Below are 7026 nucleotides of genomic sequence, written 5' to 3'. Positions count from 1 at the left end.
AGCATATTGCAAGCCTGTGGTATAAAGTGATGGCCTAACTCAAATATCAGCCACAAACACCTTGCTCAGCGGACCAAAGTAGAGAATGGCTAAATGCTACAGGAAAGAAGAGTGGAGGCTTAGTAGGTATTACCAGAATAGGGTCTGCACTGAGTAGATGGACATTGTCATATAATCTGAGGACACACATAGTTTATCAGACAACATCTTTGCTAGGAATGACATCAGGCAATGAAGATGATGAGTACACACACAATGAGTGCACAAAAACAAGAAAAAGACGACTCTGATGAAGGCAGAATAGTTGTGTCATTGAAACAGCATGGTGTGTTTCAAGATGGTGGCGACACATTGAAAAACATGATCAACAAGGATGTAGTCACATCTGAGATTCAGGAATCTCTGCTTAATGCAGAAGAACTTGGACAAGTACAAATGAAAGTCTTTGTCGAGAAACGTCTGTGTGAGCCTCCAGATAGTGACCAGCACCTGGCTCTGAAACCACCTATTCGAAAGAATAAGGCCAAGACATTTGCCTCTTTATATGAAGTTGTGCAACTTTCCAAGGGAAAGCTAAACACTATCAAAGTGGATCTTTTTCTTGCGTATGTCATCAGATCCTCAGCTCCGTTGCAGCAAGCCAGTCCAGCAACATTGTAGACACGGTCTTGTCCACACTGAGCTTGAGGCGCCAGTCCTTCAGGTACGAGGACAGGATGCTCATGTCCTCCGAGAGGCCCTCCTCCACTGCCTGCCAGGATGGTTTGCTGGTTAGGATGGCCAGGTCATCTGCATAACCGTACTTCCTTGATGTTGTTGGGGGTAGGTCATGGATGTAGATGTTAAACAGCGTGGGTGCCAGCACCGAACCCTGTGGGACACCATTCTTGGGCTTTCTCACCCTGCGGTTGCTCAGCGTCTCCATTATAAAGCTCACCATGTGCTTATCTGGGATGGTTTCCAGAAGCTTCATGTGTAGCCCATGTAGCCAGACCGTGTCGTAGGCAGCTGTGAGGTCCAGAAAGACGGCACCGGCCTTCTCTCCTGCCTGGAAGCTGTCCTCTATGTCTTGGCACAGGAGGGTTACCTGGTCTGTTGTTGACCTGCCACTTCGGAACCCTGCTTGTTCTTTGGGTAGCTGGGGGTCGATCACTGGGGTGATGCGGGCCAGAATGAGGCGTTCCAGGAGCTTGAATGGGATGCACAACAGTGAGATGGGCCGGTATCCCTTGGGGTCATCGCTCGGCTTGTTAGGCTTCAGCAGGGCGATCACCTTAGCACGACGCCAGATCTTCGGCAGCTTTGAGTGGTGAAGACATGCGGAGAGGAAGGAGCAAAGCCAGTCATTTGCCTTCTTGCCTTGATGTTTAATATATTCCGCATGGATACCATCTATGCCTGGCGCCTTACCGGTCTTCATGCATTGGATGGCCTGCTCGATTTCCTGAGCCGTGAAGTCGGTGGATAGGTTTAAGTCGCATCCTGGGTTCCTGAGCAGCTCATGGACTCTCGCTGATATTTTTCTGGTGAGGTCCTTATCTGCATTAGGGAACCGGCCATTACTCAGCAGAAGCGACGCAATGGAGTTTGCTGTGATGGGACATTGTGCTGGGGTTGTTGACCTTCCAGTCAGCTTGTTCAGGGTCTGCCACGCCCGGCGGCTGGATTGTGTGAAGTCGATTGACTCCACAGTCTCAGTCCATCTTTGCCTGCGATTCTCGTCCAGCCTGCTGAAGAGCTCATCTGCTGCTTTGTTCCGGTCCTCGATGTTTTGAGCTTCTGCGTGGGCGCGAAGTAGATGTTCACATTCGTTGTCCCAGCAGGACACATGGGCTTTGCGGATGCCGCGGGGGATGTTCTTCTTGGCAGTATTCAGAAGCATCTTACGGTATGACTCGTAGGCATCGTTCAGGTTGTTGGGGCACGGGCTGGCAGACCAGCGGCTGCCCTGTTCACTTCTTTAGAGAAACCTTCCCAGATCAAAGTGGATAGGAACATTCTACAAAGGCTCATTACTGCTTACAGAGCAGGGCGCCAGGTAAACCTTGAAAACATCCTTACGCATGAACTCATGACCATCCCACTACCTTTGGCCACAACTACATGGTAGTCTACATTCCACAAACAAATCTGTGCTAGTAAACATACTGACAGAACAAGTCCAAACCCCTGCAAAAGTTACACTTGATGATTCCAGCTGACTGCTCATTGATGGCCAAGCACTCGTGATGGCACTAGGAAAGCAACCTGGAACATTTGGTGAATATGCCAACATGTTTGTTGGAGCTGTGTTTAGAATGGGAGAAAACTGCCAGAGAATTGATGTAGTCTTTGACAGGTATCAAGAGGAAACGATCAAAGCAGGCACAAGGATTAAACGCAAGCAGCGCCACGACCAATACGTTGTAAAATAGAGAACAAGTCAGTTCCTCTTCCACCAGACTGGTCTAGCTTCATGGCACTTGAGGAAAATAAAGCAGACCTTGCTCAATTGCTTTCAAACCATCTGATTAAACACAGCCCTAATAATCTAAGTTGTATCAGGGGGGTTTGCCGAAGGATTTGTCATCGGATCCAGATCTTGAAGTCTCTTCTCTAAGTGCTGACCATGAGGAAGCTGACACACAACTGATTTTGCATTGCATCCATGCTCAAATGGAAACACTAGTTGTGTCAGCACGTGATACAGATGTGCTTCTTCTACTTCTGGCACACTATGTCAGAATGCAATGTAAGCGTCTCTACATGAAAGCTGGGACATCAAAGGCGCCGAAGTATCTTCCAGTACATGAACTTTGCATGTTGCTTTCTGCATGAAGTTGACACACTACTTGCCTTCCATGCTGTCACTGGCTGTGACAGCATGTCATAGTTCAGTGGCCACAGTAAGAAAACAGCCTGGCAGGTGTTCCAGCAACATCACACAGGTCTCATTGGGCTTGGAAAATTCATCTGTAAGATATACGGTGTGCCTGAAGTTGATACATGCAATGAAGCAAGAGTCAAGTTGTTTTGTATAGGTCGTGCACAAGAGACTCTGCCACCAATCTCAGATGCAGCAGTTTCACATCATGAGTTCCCACTATCAAGCTCTTGTCTGGAACCAAGCTCACTTGCCCCATCCATGGTCTTCCTCCAGTGACCGAAATGGGATGGATGCACCTGAATGGTCAGTTGGTGCCACGGCTGCTTTCCCTGCACCTATGCCAAAAGCATGCAGGGAGATCACGTCATGCAGTTGCACAAAGGGACGTCTCAGCCACCGCTGCGGCTGCAGGAAAGTACGCATGGAGTGCATTGAAGCGTGCAATTGCAAGAAACCTGCCAGAACACTGAGTAAATACAAGTCAGAAACACAAATTAAGGCAATTATACATCTTTTATACAGCAATTATTCATTACCAACCCCCCCCCCCCCCAAACATTATTCATTACCAAAGAGGCCAATTTTCACAATATAAATGATATAAAAGTGGTTCCTTCACAATTAATCTTAAATCAGAATATTGCATTGTATTCCCTATATATGTAAACATAAAAAAGGACATTTCAGTCTATTTTCTACCTTGTTTAATCAAACATATAGCGTTTTATTATGTTTCAGCATAGTGGTGGCCGCCATCTTTAAATGGTCCATTTTGAAGACTTAGTGGCCATTTTTGAGCTTGGCACACAGCAGATTTGGATTCAGCACACCTTAATACCCCTAGAAAACATGTGTGCCATAAATTAACACGATTTGCCTTCAGGGTTAAGATTTTTGGAAAACTGACCTAGTCTAATAGGCAAAAGAGAGATAAAGGAGACAGAGAAGGCAAAATAAAGATATATGGAGAGACAGAGAAGGCAAGAGGGGGAGAGAGAAAGCAAGAGAGAGATATGGAGAGACAGAGAAGGCAAGAGCTAGATAAAAAGAGACAGAGAAAGCAAGAGAGAGATATGGAGCTACAGCGAAAGCAAGAGAGAGATAGATATGGAGAGACAGAGACAGAGAAAGCGATAAAGAGAAGGAGAAAGAGAAGCAACCGGGGAGGGATAGAGGTGTGTAGAGGTAGAGAGAGACGGTGGGGAACAGACAGGCAGGCAAAGTGAAAAGGCAGCAGCTATCTCACAAATGCCCGCACACAGTAGACAGGGGGTGGGGGTGGGGGGGGGTGTTAATCTGATAATGGCCCCTGCGATGTGTTGTGGCTTCAGATACAGTCTATCTTTCAGGGCCCCGGCTCTCCTGCAATTACATATTCTTGATGTGGAGGAGGACAGCATGGGAGAGAAGAGAATACCCGGCCAGCACACAGAGACATGGGGGGATTGGAGGAAGAGCTATTCTTTCCCTAGAGGTGGGGTGGGGGGTCTCCATCATATCCATGCTATGATAAGATGGACAGGATTTCAGGGGTGGGTTTGGTTTTGAGCCCGTGCCCAGTCACAGAGTTGAATGTCCAAACATGTGATCCTCTAGTCTCAGAGGAGCTCACAACGTGTCGCAACGTGGGTCATTACGCAACTTTCCATATAGGCCACGCCCATTTGCGTCTGGATAGATTTTTTGATATTGATTTATTAGTGCATTAAATTTCCCCATCCACTTTAATGGGAATTGCAAAAACTCCCATTCAAGTATTTTTTTCTCGGAAACCGTAAGGGCTACAGTTACAAGACTTGGAGGGGAGGTTAATAGTTTATTGCAAAAATATTTAAAAACGAATCACACCAGTCAGCCACATGGTGGCGCTATAACAACCCACTTTACGTTTTGGCCTATAACTCTTGAACCATAGGTCGTAAAATCAAAATGTATTTTTCTTTAGGTTTCCTTGGGTCATGACGCAACTCCCCATATAGGCCACGCCCATTTGCGTCGGGATAGATTTTCTGCCATTTTGAATTTTCTGCAAAACACACTTTTAACTCCTCCTCCCACATATTTTATCCAAATTTCACAAGAATCGGTATACATGATCTCTGGGCCCATGCGGTAAACATATCCAACCGGCATTTTGATAGTCCTTGCCGTTCGTCCGTAAATGGCTTCCAAAGTTAGTGGGAGGGGCCTGTTTTACCAAAAATGCCAGAAATCACGAACGAAACGTCCGGTCAATCCCAAATTTAAATCACATGTCGAGGGTGGTTTACTCAACTAATCCCCAAAAGCATTTCCACTTTGACCCATAGGGGGCGCCACAAATGCACAAAACGTAACCGTTTGATGCAAAAACATGATTTTTGGGGGGAACAATCCTCTCAAAATGTAATAAATGCGATATCAGGAGTGACGTGACAATATGATTGGCCCATTACATTTGTGGGAGGGGCCTATTTATTTAGTGGGAGGGGCCTATTTCCTAAAATCAAAACGGCACGTATCACGAAGGGAGGATCCGATCGGCACCCGATTCGAATGGCACGTAGCGCGGCCTCCGACGGTATTCCTCCCGGGCCGGCGTATCCCTCGAGTCCCGGCGGCCGAGACCCGCGACCGGCGTCGGCGCAACCACACTTTGCAATTTCCCAGAATTGCGACGCGTCTAGTTACTAGTTACTTTGTAGATTTTGATTATAATCACAAAACATACATTAACCACTTCAGCCCTATCGATTTTGGCCATTTGAAAACAGCCAATCTACAAGCTAACAATGCGTCGCGATGCGAGCTTGTAGATCTGCTATTTTCAAAAGCTTTTTTGACATTTTACACATTTGAAAACTTGTGAAACGGGACATTCTGCATAACGAGTACTTTCTACTTTTGGTACTTTAAGTACATTTTGATACAATACTTTTACTCAAGTCAATTTTCGATTCTGGACTTTCACTTGTAACAGAGTACTTCTACCTTGCAGTATCGATACTTTTACTTAAGTAAAAAAAAACGAGTACTTTTTCCAACACTGCCGGCAACATACCTCAACCAAAAGAAAGGTCTGCACTCAGAGCTGGCAAGGTTTTGTTACATTCAAATAAATAATTCACAATTTGAGTGAACGGGTCAAGTCCAGTTTAAACCACAGGGGAAGCACATGTTTTTGCCTTTTAACCGCTGCTATGTGTTTCTACTACTACAATGAGCAAGTCCTCCCTGACTGATGTCTTTGGAATAGGCTCTATGCACATGCAGCAGCCATATTGGGAATGAATTGGGCCCCTTTCCTTGCTTCCTTCACAGGTGTTACCAATAATACTAATTAAGGCTCCGTTCCATTTAGTGTTTAGTGACCCCCATAACTCTGAGAGTGTACAAATGGAACCAAATGGACCTGCAACATGCACGATATAAGCACCCTGACCAGAATGGAACAGAGCCTTCATTAGTATCATTGGTAACACCTGTGAAGGAAGTAAGAAGAGGCCCAATTTCTTTCCAATATGGCTGCTGTGCATAGAGCCTATTGAAAAAGTTGTACAGGGGAAATCCTGTAAGGGTCAATTTTTACACAGTGAAACCAACACGGAGGATTTTACTCAAGTAGCCGAGCAGCTGCAGGGGCTTATGGGACGCCACGTTAAAAGCTTTGTGAGTCACCGTGGGGAAGGAAAACAGCCAGGGAAAGCATGCAGTCTGTGTTATAGTCAGGGGATATTAAAAAAGTCTTGGAATAAATTCCTTACCAAAAAAAATCTTCACCAATGTGTTTGCAAAGGTGTCTAGTAACACATCTCATAAAGACTGAAATTCAGTAAAAAAAAATCTCCAAGGGATACTGAATTTCAGTCTTTGTGAGATGTGTTACTAGACACCTTTACAAACACATTGGTGAAGATTTTTTTTGGTAAGGAATTTATTCCAAGATTGGAAAATATTCTGCTAATATCCCCTGACTATTATCTTGTGTGGAAATCACTGAGGGCCGCTGCTTTCAGGTGTGCTGGTTGAATCCTCACAGATGAGAAATACACAATATCTTACTTTGGAGTCTTCATTTAAAGGGAAATACCACTAATGTTCAACATGGAACTATGTCATTAATACGCCTTAGAGCTGTTGTGTTAAAATAAGAATAAAGCCCCCCCCCCCCCCTTCTGTGT

The sequence above is a fragment of the Gymnoscopelus microlampas genome, assembly GCF_963454915.1.
Source record: "Gymnoscopelus microlampas genome assembly, chromosome: 19".
Classification (NCBI taxonomy): Eukaryota; Metazoa; Chordata; class Actinopteri; order Myctophiformes; family Myctophidae; genus Gymnoscopelus; species Gymnoscopelus microlampas.
This window is presented reverse-complemented; position numbering follows the sequence as displayed.